The following is a 16,554-nucleotide window of genomic DNA, read 5'->3' as shown; positions in this document are numbered from 1 at the left end:
TGGAGGATTTGCCTACGGTGAAAGGTGAGTTCTATGCCCTGGGACATATCCCCGACATAATAGGTGCCATTGATGGAACACATGTGGCATTGGTACCTCCCCGCAGGAGTGAACAGGTGTACAGAAACCGGAAGAGTTACCATTCCATGAATGTGCAGATGGTGTGTTTGGCAGACCAGTACATCTCCCATGTAAATGCAAAATCCCCTGGCTCAGTGAATGACGCTTACATCCTGCGGAATAGCAGCATTCTTATGTGATGGGGCAACTCCAGAGGCACCGGGTGCGGCTATTAGGTGAGGACATGGACCCGATACAGTGGGAATAGTTGTCTGGGTCTGTGGATGTCCCTATGAGTTAATGTGTGACTAACAGTTGTCCCTCACCATTTGCAGGTGACTCTGGTTACCCCAACCTGTCATGGCTACTGACCCCAGTGAAGAATCCCAGGACAAGGGCAGAGGAATGCTACAATGAGCCCCCATGGGCGAACTAGGAGGATTATAGAGCGGACCTTCAGCCTCCTGAAGGCCAGGTTCCGGTGCCTCCATATGACAGGTGGTTCCCTATTCTACTCACCAAAGAAGGTATGCCAGATCATCGTGGCCTGCTGTATGCTTCACAACTTGGCTTTGCAATGACAGGTGCCTTTTCTGAAGGAGGATGGTCCAGATGGAGGTCTTGTGGCAGATGTGGAGCCTGTGGGCAGTGAAGACGAGGAAGCAGAAGAAGAGGACATCGACAACAGGAACACGGTGATCCTGCAATACTTCCAGTGAGACACAGGTAAGAAGACAACACTGCCTGCTACATCTGATTTACATCTACTACCTCTCTACTGTCTGTCATTTTCACCCAGTGTATGACAACTGCATTGTCCCTTTCCCTTACGATTTCACAGATGTGGGTCCCACTGTGTGACATCTGCTTTGTTTCCTCATGGACTAGAGCTGTATGACATAGGTATGTTGACATTACATTTGAAAGAGCATTTTGCCACTGTAATTGCTAATACACTATTTCAGAATCACAGACAGACTCCTGATTGTTTTGTGCTTTAAGGGTGTTCATTTAAGTGCTCAATATTGGAGGGGGTTGTAAAATGGTGAGGGGTGATGGTGGAGGAATGTCCATGGCAGAGTCCAGTCTATTAGTCTCACAGGTGCATTTTCCAAAGGGGCATAGGAAATGGAGCTAGGGCAGTTTAAGGATGGACAGGGTGACAAGGTGGGACAAAAGGATGACAAGCAGGGTGGTCTCATTTCTTGGCGGGGGTCTTGGCATCGTTCTCTGTCTTTGTCCTGGATCTCCGGGACCGTTTGTGGGGTGGTTCTCCCTCTGCAGGGGGTGGGGTGCTGGTGTGGTGGTCCTGTGGTGGTGCCTCCTGTCCACTAGCGCCAGCAGAGGTGGTGAGCAGTTCATCATCCAGGCTAGTGTCAGGGTCCCCTTGTTGTGCCACAGTGTCCCTCCTGGTGTTCACAAGTTCCTTCAGCACCCCTACAATGGTGCCCGGGGTGGAATTGATGGATTTGTATTCCTCCCTGAACCCCAAATACTGTTCCTCCTGCAGCCGCTGGGTCTCCAGAAACTTGGTCAGTACCATTGCCATCGTCTCCTGGGAATGGTCGTAGGCTCCCATGATGTTGGAGAGGGCCTTGTGGAGAGTGGGCTCCCTGGGCCTGTCCTCCCCCTGTCGCACAGCAGCCCTCCCAGTTCCCCTGTGTTCCTGGGCCTCTGTCCCCTGAACCGTGTGCCCAGTGCCACTGCCCCCAGGTCCCTGGTGTTGTTGGGGTGGTGGTGGACACACTGCTGCTTGACGTGTCCTAGGGACAGAGGTATGGGCCCGCTGGGTTGGTGCTGTGCTGGTGTTTCCAGAGGGGGGAAGCTCTGTAGTGGCTTGTGCCAGTGTGAGGGGAACCGACTGTCCCGAGGTCCCAGATGGGCCGGCCTGGTCATCTAGATCAAGATGGACAGAGCTGCTGTCATCACTGTGGGCCTCTTCTGTGGGTGGAGTGGACATATCTGGACCCTCCTGTCCGGTGACGTTGGGTAGGGGTCCTGCAGGGGTGTAAAAGCATGATTATTGCATCTGTGTGTGCCATGGTGTGCAATGGGTGGGTGACCGTGTACCCCAGTGCTTGCATTCCTGTGTAGGAACTTGTGTGATGATGGTTTAGGGGGGTGTATGGGTATGGCAGTGGCCATGCTTTGGTGATGGGTGTCCATGCTTTGGTGTTGCATGCAGGGCTTGGGTTTGGGATGTGTAATTTGTGATATTGGGACATGTGTGAGGAGTTGGAGTGATGGGGTGACGGTGAGGGTGGGGGTATGTGATAGCATGCAGGTGGGTGGGGGATGAAGTAATGAAAGAATTGACTTAGAAGAGTCCATTCCTCCAGCTACTCCTGCGAGGCCCTCAGGATGCAGAATAGCCAAGACCTGCTCCTGCCATGTTGTTAGTTGTGGGGGAGGAGGTGGGGGTCTGCCACCAGTCCTCTGTACCGCGATGTGGTGTCTTGAGACCACAGAACGCACCTTCCCCGTAGGTCGTTCCACCTCTTTCTGATGTCATCCCTAGTTCTTGGGTGCTATCCCACTGCGTTGATCCTGTCCATGATTCTTCGCCATTGCTCCATCTTCCTAGCTATGGAGGTGTGCTGCACCTGTGATCCGAATAGATGTGGCTCTACCCGGATGATTTCTTCCACCATGACCCTGAGCTCCTCCTCAGAGAACCTGGGGTGTCTTTGCTGTGCCATAGGGTGGTGTGGGTGATGTGTGGGGTGGTGTGTGTTGTGATGTGTGGGGTGATATTTAGTGGTGTGTTGTGTGAGGTGCATGGATGTCATGTGAGTGATGGTGTTGAGTGCCTGTGGATGCTCATTTGTAGATGGTGGTGTCTCTCTCTGTGCTTCTCTCTCAATTGTTGTCGTAGGGGTTTGTGGGTGATGTGGGTGTGTGTTTTATATTGTATTGGATGTGTGGGAGTGGTGTGTGTATGTGTATCAGGTGTGTGTATTTCGATTTGTCCAATCTGGCCATGTTTTGTAAATGTGTGTGTATTTGAGCGCAGCGGTGTGTACCGCCAATGGAATACCGCGGTTGAAAGACCGCCGCGTGGATTCGTGGGTCGTGATAGTATGGGTGTATTCCTGTTGGCGTGACGGTGGAGGTTTTGTTATCACCAGTTTATCACTGACCTTTGGTGTGGCAGCCTTGTGTGGGTGTCTAGATTTTGGCGAATTCCGGGCTCTGGGTCATAATGACAGTGGCAGAATTCCGCGGCGGTGTGTTGGCGGTCTTCTGCACGGCGGTATGCGGCTTTTTCCACCAATGTTGTAATGACCCCCATAGTCTTTAAGATGTTCAGGACTGAATTTTCTCCTACTACTTCTCCTTGTTCCATCAAACCTTTCAGCTCCATCCCGACTGTCACGTTGTGTTCCTGACCAAAATTGGCTTCTGCTTCTGCTGTTCCCTTCCGTACTTATTCTCGGTTCCACCACTTCCTTCATCCGAACCACTTGGTTCATGTTCCAAATTCTACCATCAGAAGTTTTGACAGCGTTCTTAAATAGTTTGATCACTTCAAGGGGTCTAGTGAATTTTGACCCATCTAAACATCCTATGGGTGCTTTTATCTTCACCATATCACCCACAGCTATGTTCACTTTACACACATTCTTCCTTGCATCAAATTCATGCTTCCTTTTATGCATAAGTCTTTGTTCTCTATTCCGCCAATCAGTATTGACTAGATTGAAGCCATTCTTCATCCACTCCATCCATCCTGGACACAATTTGGTATTAGGTATCCTTTTCCTAAACAATTCAAAAGGAGATTTACCAGTAGTTGAATGTGGTGCAAACCGATAAGCCGTGATCCTCTTCAAGAGTTCTGTCCGCCAATTCAAAGCGTTCACCTTTGCAAGTTGGATGCTTTCCTTTATATACTTGTTAAATCTTTCCACTGCACCATTAGTCTCAGGGTGATATGCTCCTGACCTTTTGTGCATTATGCCGCACCCACCCATAAATTTCCCAAAGGCCATTGAACAAAATTGTGGCCCATTATCTGATAATAACAACTTAGGAAAACCATCTTTCCTAAAAACATCTTCCAAGAAACTTATCACACTAGAAGAGGAAACATCACATACATTTTTAACGTCTACCCACCTGGCATACAGGTCTATTAACACAATCAGATATGGGGTAGAGTCCTAACAAAGTGTTCACCTAACAAAGGACCAACAATGTCGATTGCCACTTCATCCCAGGGTTTGCATAGTAAACTCCTACAGTACATAGCTACATTGCGAGTTTTTAATATTTTGGCACTCTGTGAACATTGTATACACCCTCTGACCATGCGTTCCACTTCCAAATCCATGCCTGGCCACCAAATATTCGCTCCTAAATTTTCTTTTGTCTTGACTATTCCCAGATGGCCTTCATGAGCTTGGTTCATAATCCTGTTTCTTACCACATTTGGTGGAACCAACCCTGTACCTCTCAACAATATGCCATTATCCACTGGCAATTCATTTTTTATCAAACCCCAAACCCTACCTAAAACACCAAATCTTCAATTTTCTAACGCCTCACACACCCCACTCAGCTCTACATCTCCCTTCACCGCCTCTTCCCATTCCTGCTCAGTTATTACTCCACATGTAATTTCACACACATCACAGAAAATTTCACAAACATTTTCCTCCTGCACAGTTAAGTCCTTTTGGTCACCCTCCTTCACGGATCCTTCACCAATCTGGAAAGACAATCCGCACTGACATTCAATGCACCTGGTAAATACTCCACTTTAAATTTGAAGTCCTGTAGCCCAATGATCCACCTCCTTATTCTTGCAGAAATGCAATTTAGACCTTTACTGCCAAACACCTCTACTAAAGGTTTGTGATCAGACAGCACCACAAACTCCGCACCCCACACAAAATGCCAAAATTTCCTCAGTGCTCAATATATAGCCAACGACTCCCTTTCAATTACGGAGTAATTCTTCTCAGCTCCACTCAAAGATTTAGATGCACAAGCAATCATCCTTTTCTTCCCTCTGTCATCCTGCATCAGAATCGCCCCCAACCCTTTCGCACTGGCATCAGTGACAATAGCAGTTGGCCTACCCGGTTTAAAAGCTTGTAAACAAGGAGCATTTTCCAGTTCTTCTTTGATTTTGACAAATTCCTCTTCACATACAGCGTCCCACTTGAACTCTCTTCCTTTCTTTAACAGATCTCTCATATTCACAGTTTTCTCCGAAAGATTCCTAATGTACCTCCCATAGTATTCTACCAGCCCCAAAAACGAACTCACTTCCTCCTTAGTTTGGGGAGCAGCTAACTTTTTAATCATCATAACCAAATCAGGTTTGGTTCTCACACCATCCCCTGTAATCAAATGTCCCAGGTACTCAACCTACGTCAGACCAAAACGACATTTCTTTTTCTTAATGGTGAGATCAGCTTCACTTAAACATCTCAACACCAATCTCACTCGCTCCCAATGCTCCACCGCTGTGTCTGCAAAGATCAACACATCATCTTGGTAACACTTCACACCAGTCACATCTTTTGTACATAATGCGTTGAAACACAGAAGCTGCAGATACAAGTCCAAAAGGCATCCTCTTGAATTTAAAGGCACCAAAAGCTGTAATGAATGCAGTCAGCTCTTGTGAACTCTCTTCAAACTCCACCTGGTGATATGCCGATGTTAAATCCAACGTGGAGAAATACTTTGCTCCCCCAACCATAGACACAATTTCTTCAATATTTGGAAGAGGGAACTTGTCAACTACCACCTCTCTGTTCAGGGCCCTAAGGTCCACACATAATCTGATATCTCCATCACCCTTCCTTGCCACCACTATAGGTGCCAACCATTCAGTTGCCTCCACTTCCTCAATTATACCCAAATCCTGTAACCTTTTAAGTTCAGATACAACAGGCTCTTGTAATGCCAAAGGGACTTTTCTCATCTTTGCTACCACCGGAATGGCACCCTTCTTTAGTCTAATTTTATGTTTCTAGCCCTTTAGACATCCCAGCTTTTCTGAAAATACCTCAGGAAATTCATAGACCAACTCACTTTCATCACCATCTACACACTGCAGCTGCACCTGTGGTTGTGCATTCGGATTTAATACAACACCTAACAATTTTTGATGTGTCCAACTTAAAGGATTGTCACCCTGGTTGGACACATACATTTTTCCTAAAAGATGTCTCCCTTTCAGCTCAAGATGACCTTCAAAGTAGCATAACATCTTTATCGGTTGCCCCCCATACCACCAGGACACACATCCATTTTCCTTAACTCTCTATCTTTCCCAGTTAATAGATCAAAACTTTTCTTTGAAATTATTGTCAATTGTGAATATGAATCAAATCGCATCAGTAGATCAACCCCATCCACTCTCACCACTTCACTGGGATGTTCCCCACACTTCACCTGTGCTTCAACCTGGAAAACCACCTCCTGAGACACCTCTTTGATCTCTTTCACCATATTACCATTATAATTATTTTCTTTCTATTACGAGAACATTTGTAGAAGTGTCCTTTTTTCCTGCACCCATAGCACACTACATTTAATGCTGGGCAAATGCTCACATTAGCTTTGTGGCCACTTTTACCACATCAAAAGCATTCTCCTTTGAACTTCATCACCTCCTCTCTCTTTTTTTCTGCTCCACTCTCTTTGCCCTTCACTTTACATACAACCTCTTCCACCTTTGTACATTCTCCACTTATAACCTTGTTTCCACTTAATTCTTTAACGCACTTCAGCATATGTTCCACCCTTTTTGCCACCATAATCACTTCCTCCAAAGGTGGTTCATCTTTTCACCACAATTCCTCCCTAATTTTGTCACTACTACACTTTAATACAAATTGGTCTCTAATTCTTTCATCCACTAACGTTCCAAAGTTACATGATGCTGCCAGCTTCCTCAAACTGGTTATAACTTCCCCCACCGACTCATCCTTCCCTTGTTCTCTTTTCCCAAAATAGTATCTTTCCATTATCGTACTCACCCTAGGTAAGTGATGTTTGTCTAGTTTCTTAATACACAGCTCGTATTCATTCAGATTTCTAGCCTCCTCAATACTTAAATCTGGTAAACTTTCTAGTACCTCTTATCCCGCACTCCCCAGACACTGCATCAATAATGCGTGTTTCCTTTCCGCACTCAGTGTCGGTCCACACACTCTAGCGTAGTGAACAAACATTTTCTTCCATTTGGTCCATGGATACGTCGGATCTCCTGGACTGCTTAAAAGAAACAGAGGGGGTGTTACGTTCTGCATTACTCAGCTATAATTAATATTTCCCTAAATTACTAAAACAACAATCAACACAAATGAAGTTTCTCCTCAAATATACTGCTGCATGCCTGACACAGTGTTTCAAAACTCCAATTCCACTGTTGGGTGCCAAACACAAGTGCTTCCAGTCCTCAGTTGTGCATTTGTCACAATGTTTTCCTTTTCTGATTCACTCTGCTTACATCTTCTTCCACACAGAGATAAAGGTGTGCCTGTCACCGTATGATTTACACGACAGGCAAAATGAATTGTCACAGTATTGAAGGTTTGCCTGTCACCATATCCTGTTAGCACTGTCTAACTGAAATACATATGTTGGAATAAGCTCACCAACTCCTGCTTCGATACGTCCCCTTTAAGAAAACTCAAATCGACCATCCCTTTAAGGGCAACAAAGACCTGAGCCACGCCTCCTAAAAACAGAAGCTTGTGCACGGGTTCCGAATGTAAGACGACACCGGGGGAAGCTCTCTTTTCTGCACACTTCTTTTGTTTTGTTTTTCCACTGCCCTCACGCCGGGATCAGAAAAGCCGCAGGCCTTTAAGCGCAGCACAAAGTCCAGGTAACCGCAGACCTTTAAATGCGGTACGCCGACACGAAGCACAATCTGTCACGGGATCGGAGGAGCTGCAACCGTCAGGATGCAGCGCGTCAACCGAAGACACTGGAACAGTGGAATCCAGCTGCCACCTTTAATAATTCACTTCTGCCACGATGTTGAGGCGACAGTCATCCTTGTCGCCAATGTGATGTTGTGTTATAGGTAAAGAAAACACAACCGGATCGAGTATCGTAAAAAGGTATGTCTCGTTTATTCGAAGTCGCCCCAGCCATGTACACTTACCTCCCAACTGTCATCGCGCACCACTTTCATTCTACCTCCGATCTCCATGGTGATCGCACGATCCCACTCACAACAATACATCACAAATCCCATGCCTTCTACAAAAGAAAAAGGGAAGATGTTTAGTGCTTTCATTTTTCCAGCTTACCATTGTACAGACCTGCAGTTGGGTGGTTGCGGTCTTTAGGCCCCTTCTGTCTAAACATGCCGATGATAGTAGCCTGAATTTTCTTCTTTTCTAGGGCCACTGACACAGGTGACTTTTAAGTAGTAGGTGGTGGTAGACTCAATGTGCGTCGTGAGACAGTCACTTTATGCCATGGTGTCTCTATCTGACTCTGAGTCTTCTTGTGCCATTGCGAAGTTGCTGAGGCAGGTGATTCTGGTGCACTGCTGGGGACAGGGATGTTTTGCTTGAGGCTGTCCCCCTCTTCTTTCTTACCTCCCACCATGGTTGGACTTGTAGCTGATGTTTCCTGGTTCTCCTCACTTTCACCACCACAACCACGTTTAGCAATTTTTTAAAGGTGCGCCTCCCACAACATTGCATGATGTTTTTTCATAAGGGTCATTTGGCCTCCAATAACATAATGCGAACCAAGCTTACCTCGACGAATAATGGAGCATATTGCAATGTTCTCCTCCTGTTTGCTAATCATAAAAAAGTCCCAAACTGGGGAGAAGTATTTTTGTTGTGGTCCAATGCCTAAAGAAGAACTGATGGTAGGTGAGTGTGTTGTCGATTGCCACTCTGTAGTGCATACTTCTACTGAGGTAGGGTTTGGTGCAGGTGTCAGCTGGGCCTTAAAGCTTATGGGAGCTGGCAGTGCTCACTGTGCAACATCCGCCACAGCAAGTTGAAAAGTAATGTCAGACTCCTCCTCGCCAGCTTCCACAATGACTTGTTCGTCATCGTCATCCTCCCCATCATCCCCTTCCAGAATTCTAAGGCTTTCAGGAACTTTTCTTTTGCTTCCCCTGGTGTCTCCCAGACTCCGCCTATCATCATCACCAGAAGTGGTACTTGTAGAAGATGGTGGAGAAGTACCCTTTCTTTTCCTTGCTGGAAATCTAGGAGCCAATGATTATAAAAGAGGAGGTTCCTGCTCCGCAGGAAGCTTGACTTCCTGTTCTGCTCCAACTTCAGGAGGATCTAATATTGCTGGCTGCGACTGCTGTCAACTTTGCTCTGTTTCCTGAAACAATTGGGCACTACTTTGTGAAAGGGACAAATCCAATTCAGCACCACCGCTCACTGGCATTGCCATGATTGCAGTGGCTGCCTCACTGACATACATGGTCTTGGGTTGGGGTGGTGCTGTTAATGTGGGAGTGCTTCTCTCAGGTTCCTCTGTGGAGGCCGGTGCTGCAGGCAAACATCTCCCGAAAAAGGTTGTGGTCACCATGCCACTGGTGAAAATCTGCTTCTTCTCACTAACCACTTTCTTGGGAGCAGCTTTCTTTTGGCCTATCTTAAAGCTCTCAGTTGGCAGTGGCACTAAGATGCACAAGCAGAAGAGATTGGGGGACTGACATCATTGTACAGGCCTTCTGTCTGGCAGTACTATGGGTGGTGTCTCTTCCTGTCTTGTGCACCAAAAGTAAACAAGCAAGAAAAGCATTTAGTGAAACATGGCATTGTTGCAGTTTGAATTAGTGCAATAGGTAACTTAGGTAATACTATATCAACCACTTTAAACTCAAACCACATCACCATACCACAAAACATATTTTCCAATCAGGATAGCACAATAGACAGATAAAGAAGACACTTGTGGGAGTCAGATAAGTGCATGGAATAATCTTTAAAAACATGGAGGTTAGTGTGCACCTATTGACAGGCAATGTGGTTCAAGGGGGAATGGAATAAATAATCATTAAAGAATGAATGATGCTGATGTGTCGGCAGGTCCCGGCACTCAGGGTGTCCAGGAGGAAATTACAGTATACCTAAAAAAACTGAATGTTGTTGAGGGGCAGTATGCCTATGGTGGATGGATGGACAAGGCAAAATGAAAAAACAAGTAAAGAAATACAAATGTAAAACATAAAATAAAAACATAAAAATAAAAAATCTAAAACATTTTTGCAAAAGTAAAATTTAATAAAAAATAAATAAATTAATTAAAAAATTAACATTAAAAAAACGGATAAAAATTTGCCAATGTTTGTATGAGAGGATGAGAAGAAACCTATTGTGAGGCAAGGAGGTGCAAAATAAAAAATGCAAACAATGCATGTGATAATATATATGCACTGTTCATCATATTCATAATATACATATGCTACAATGATCCTGAAGCATATTATTACACTGATATCATATCCATCCATACAAGCCTATTGCAAAGGCACACTGGCTGGATGCAAAAAATGGCCACCATCCACAAAGTTAAAGAACAACAGTGAGCACGAATGCATAGGGAACAAAGAACACATGTAAACCTATGGCAGAAACACACTGGTTGGTTGCATAAAATGGCTGCCACCAACATGGTCAAACAAACAACAGTAGCGAGCAAGGAAGCATGGGGAACAAGGAACACATAGAAGCCTATGGCAAAGGCACAGTGGCTGTTTGCAGAAAAATGGCTGTCAGCTACATGGTCAAACAATAACAGCGAGCAAAGAGACATGTGGAACAAAGCACACATGCAAGCCTATGTCAAAGGCACACTGGTTAGATGAACAAAATGGCCAACAGCCACATGGTCAAACAACAAAAGTGAGCAAGGTGGCATGGGGAAGAAGGAACACGTGCAAGCCTATGACAAAGACACACTAGCTGGATGCACAAAATCGCCTCCAGCCACATTGTCAAACAACAAAAGTGAGCAAGCAAGCATGTGGGACAAAGAACACATGCAAGCCTATGGCAAAGGCATACTGGCCGAATGCACAAAATGTTAGACAGCCACATGGTCATACAACAATACAAAGCAAGGAGTTATGGTGAACAAAGTACACATTCAGGCCTATGGACACAGACTACACAAAATGGCCTCCGGCCACATGGCATGGAGAACAAAGACAGAAGTTGGCTGATGACAAACACACAAGTACACACACACTGGCCAAAAAAAGGAGTCATGGTCACACTGAAGAAAATACTACACTAATTCAGCAATACAAACATGAAAATGAACTGAGTTATAAAAACTTTACAACAACACACAACCTCCTATAGCATCACATATTACCCCATATACACACCTTTTGCAGAAACAAATTAAATAAAACAATAGCCAGCATTTTTACTTTATTCTAGTGTCATCCCTGCCCTAAATAAAGTTTTCAAAACATATACCATGGGAACATTTCTTTCATGCACTGATGACTACTGGCTACATGGCCCCTTGGAAGTCTAGGCCACATAGCAAAATAAATGAATATTGCAAATGTAACAAACATGGGGAAAGGGTACTGAATTGTGCAATATTTTTCCTGTACAAAAGATGAAAAATGAAATGCAAAAAAACAACGAGGCCCCTAGATCAACTCTAGGCCACCCATCACAATGAAATGTAAAAATCAAATAAAAGTACAAAGAAATACTGGTGCATGTCCTCTCAAATAAACAATACCCTTATAAAATAGTTTTTTTACTTACTTCTATGATGTCACAAAAACAGAGCCCTTAAATACAAAGGTATATATCCAGCAGACAAAGAGAGTGATATTTCCACCTTGAAATCCAAGTGAAAAGTGACCAGGAGTTGGACAAAGCACTGGGGAGAAGCTTGCTGGACAGGAGATGGAAGTTAGAATCTCTGGAGCACTTCTTTCTTGTTGGAAAAAAAAGTTGGAAAAAAAGGCTTCTCACACTAAAAAAAAACATTCCAGCGGTCACTTGGAGAAGAAAATCCCCTGAAAATCCTTTTTGAGTAGATTTTGCTACTTCTCGAGTAAAAATTCCCCTTGAGGTGCATTTTCTCTTATAAGCAGCACTGTATTGCTGCTGTTGTGGCCAGGAGCTGCACGAGCAGGCGTTGAATCCTCTGTGCGGTCGCTAGCAGCCTGAAAATATCAAGGTTCGAGCAACCACCAAAATAATTCTCTTTTGTGTGAATGATAAAAAAAACTCTGCTTTGTGCCGGTTGTTGGAATTCGCTAAGTGTCCGAAATTCCAAAAACTCAGCGAGCAGAGCAAAGTTTTCCACCTGAGCCTAGTGCTACGTTTGGAACTTTAAAATGGTGCTGCTTAGAAGTGGTAAATAAAAGGTAATGCATAATGCTAGCCTCCTGTCTTGCCATAAAATTATGTCTGCCCCATTGACTTCTATATAAATGAAACTTCAATTGGTTCCTGTTGAAATGCTTGAACACGTCATTTTTTTATGAAATGCTTATTTTTCTGTATAGTGTTTGCATGTTTAAGTTCTATAAAACAGTTTTTACTAAAGCCCAAGTCAGTTATACTTAATTTTAAACCATCAGAAGGTTAGATGACTTGCTGGAATTTCAACTTGTTGCTTGTAGGTCATTCCAAATATTAACAGCTAGAGTTTTACTTCATGGCCACATTGTCACCAGTGTGCTGTTTGAGTGTTCATGGTTTCTAGTTAATACATGTTATTCTTTATATTAAATCCTGGTTTGAACCTTCAAGTTCTTTATTCTGTTCTTCTAATATGGTTTGAATACCTGGTAATTACTTAGCCCAGAAAAATGTCTTTGGGCAATTGAAGTTCGGAAGTATTTTAAGTCGGAAACTGATTGTAAGGTTAGGTTAGAGTGTTCAGTCATAGTGCACATCAAGTAGCAGAATCCCTCCCCTGTTGTCTGTTAGAAGGATTCCTCACATTGCCACAAAGTGCTGGGGGTTGGACTGGTGTGATAAAAAACAGTTTGCAAACAAACGTAGAAGTCAATAAATAAGGATCATAAGGACTGTGAAGCTCTGGAAAGAAAAACGTCTCCCTCATGACTCAGAAGCCTTGAGGCTCCAACTGTCGAAGAGCCCAGAGTCTTGCAAGAGAAGAGATAAGACCACTAACCTATTGGAATGCTGATGAAGGGTAATCTCATGAATAAGTCAGAGGATGATCCCAGAACAATCTAGATGACTGCTTAAGTCTTCACTGCTTTTATGGCTTTTATAAACCATTCAGTATCACCTTAGAAACGTTGGTGTGTGGGGCACTTCAACCCATAGACAGCAGAAATAGGACCATGAAGTACCAAAGGTTCAAAGTTAAACTTACTTCCAGGCCCATATAGGATTTGAGTCTCAGTTGACTCATTCAGAAACACTGAACAACTTTGAGATTGAGGCCTAAGAATGAGACCTCAATAATTCCTCAGATTGCAGGCAAGGAAAGTACGAGACAAGTGGCAACCCAAGTTTAAAAAAAAAACAGATCTTAAATACTTATAAAAGAATTGGAAAGTTATGTTAGGGATAAGGTAGTCCTTTGAACCACTCCAAATTGCCCATGATGCTGGGTAATTCTGACCAGGTATTTTATAAAAGTATTTTTGTGGACACTAACATACAATAAGAAGCCAGCAAATATGAGGAAATTCAATAAATAGTAAACATGGTACAAACCTGTATTCCCAAACCTCTCCCAATTATAACAGTACTCAGCAAGTGGGAAGAGGCCCAATAACAGAGTTGTAGAAAGCACAAGAAAGAAGCTTGTAATTAAGTTGTTTTTCAGAATGTGGTAGCAGCAGTATGTGAGGTCAGGTCAGTGGAAGCTAGGGAAACCTATGGAATCCTGGCATTTCTTAAAACTACACGCCTGGCTGTTCTGGTTTGTGTTGACTTTCTTACTCAAGATTCCTTGCAAACATCAAACTTTGGTTCACAGAATAGAATGCCTTCATTTCTTTGAAACAAAGGTCTGTAATTTGTGGAGAATAGCAAATAGCCCAACCCTTCTACCAATAAAAACTGTTTCTTACGTGTGTGGATGTACATATCATATAGGGTAGGAATAGGCCAAAATTGTAACTGCGCGATGTCATATGTCATATGCCATCATGTACCGTTTTCACATAGTGAATATTTTGATCTATTCCTGTCATATGCAACAGGTCCAGGTAGCATTTTAACAAGAGAAGTGGGGTAATATTGGATGCTGGAACATTTACAATTTTCCACATGTTCTGGAGATTTTGGTCACAGAAGATTAAGAAAATTATTTTTGCGCTATACTTTGATATTTTCGTGGCCTTCTTAATAATGAAATACTGTGATTCATACATGCAACGTTACCCTGGATTCTCCCTTGGTCTTTATTTATGAGTTGGTAAATTTCCCTGGGTGTCGGACAAATCTGGGCCCTTAGAGATGTCCCTGCAAACTTCTGGATTACAATCATTCTTCCGACTACTTAAACCTATTGAAAACACATGTGTATTTGGCATTCCTGTACTCAGGAGACCCAATGAAATAAAGATGTGGTTCAGGCCTTGCCAGGGTTATCTTACTGTGTGAGGAAGATTGAAGGCCTTTCCTATCTTTTTATGTGCCGAATTCTCTGTCGCAAACTGAGGAGTCTTCGCAGTTGTACAAGTACTATTACATTGTTTGTTTGTGAATTATGAGTAGTATCCAGCAAAATAAATCATACAGCTCATGTGTGATACTTGTCTCTAAATCACAGGTGCCTTAAGTGGCATTTTGCTTTCAGTTGCTTCCCATATTTTATTCCACAAATACACTGCATCCAAATCATCACTTGTGCGCACTTCTAACCCATAGATGGCCGGTACCTCCATGACTAGGATACCTGTAGAACTCAATGTGGTTGCCTAGCCTTGACATGGATATGCTCCTGTACAAGTGAGACTGGATGGAGTTACCATGTTTTGAAAAAAAAAATTGTTAAACAGTTAACAAACATCATGTTCAACACATTCTCCTGCAAAGCCAATAGTCACACGTGCTCGTCATGAAAACACTGTTGGCAGGAGTTTAGTGACATTCGTTTTAGTCAAAAATTATAAACTGTTTGATCACTTTTATATGATGCAATAAAATTACATTGTTTTTTATAATTTTTGTGAATCCACAGTTGCTCTTTTATTGGATACATTTTTATGGGGAACACATCCATTGTTATTTTGGAGAACACACGAATTCAGGCCCATATAAATTATTCATCCGACATTTGTAAATATGTTCAGGTCACTAATTGATATGTGATAGAGATGCCCGTGGTCTTATTTAGCAACCATCTCTTCCGGGGGCCGAAGGTGTAGGGCTGTCTGCTGTTTTTAGAGATCCCCATTTACCTGCCTGATATCTCCCTGCTGTCAGGGGAACCGCTGCCACAGTAGATCCCTTCACAGCAGTAAAGTTTGCAAAGTGGGCACTATATTTGGACAGCACATTGGGGAATCATTTTTGTTCAGAAAATACAAACTTCCATTGTTGGAGATTGTTTACTCTGAATAAAAAGTAAATTGCTCTGACACTTAGCGATCGTCTTGCCTATATATATGCAGAACATTTACCATTTCCCCTGCCAATTTCTGCTGTGCAAGACTCATAGAGGGAGGGAACATTTTTGATGGCAATCATGACCCAGTGATCCTTTGGTGAATGACCCGCTGGGTCAGGGGTTACCCAGGACTGAGCAAGCAGAGACTCAGTGGTTTCCCGGCTCTCAACAGAGAGGGTTGAGTCGGGGTTCCCCCCTTCGGATTATCTCTATATCTCTGTCTCTGAAACATATACTATTTCTGAAAACTAAGCATAGGAAAACCTTTTACATCCTAACTTGGTCTTGTATTATTTCTAATATAACAATGGCTACCTTTAGCTCTACTGTAGTTACACTTTCAGCTCCTGATGTGAGTGATCTATATTTCTGGTAGAACATCTGTGAACTGCATTGTTCAATATAAATCAGTATTGCTTTGCCTTGTTGATTACAATAATCACCCTAATTGAATTATTTATTCACAATACAGAGTAAACACCATAAATGTCTTGCGCTTTACGGGTCAATATTGTTAACCTCACTTAATACGGATCCAAACGTACTGAGTTTAGAAATCCCTTGCAATCTCAGTCAATGTTTAATTTCTAGTTTACAAATTATCAACTGGAATGGTATATGAACATAAATGTACAAGGTCACTTCCTTAATATGACTACATTTTCAGAATGCTTCCATATAGTCCAGAATGTGAGACTTCTAGAGAAACAACTTTCCTCAAGTTGTTGCATGTTTCAGATAAAAAGACCCCGGCCACAGGAACCAAACATCTCGATTGCCTAGCAAGGACGCCTTATACTAAACATCAAAGATGGTCGCTGCTATTCCCAAATTACATAAGAGTTTCGAAATCATGGGTAGTTCAGCATATGGCTTTTGTGCAGTGCATCCTCCAAAGATGCAAAC

Source organism: Pleurodeles waltl, chromosome 3_1 (genome assembly GCF_031143425.1).
Source record: "Pleurodeles waltl isolate 20211129_DDA chromosome 3_1, aPleWal1.hap1.20221129, whole genome shotgun sequence".
Taxonomy (NCBI): domain Eukaryota; kingdom Metazoa; phylum Chordata; class Amphibia; order Caudata; family Salamandridae; genus Pleurodeles; species Pleurodeles waltl.
The sequence above is the reverse complement of the archived record's forward strand: the minus strand, read 5'-3'. Positions refer to the sequence as shown.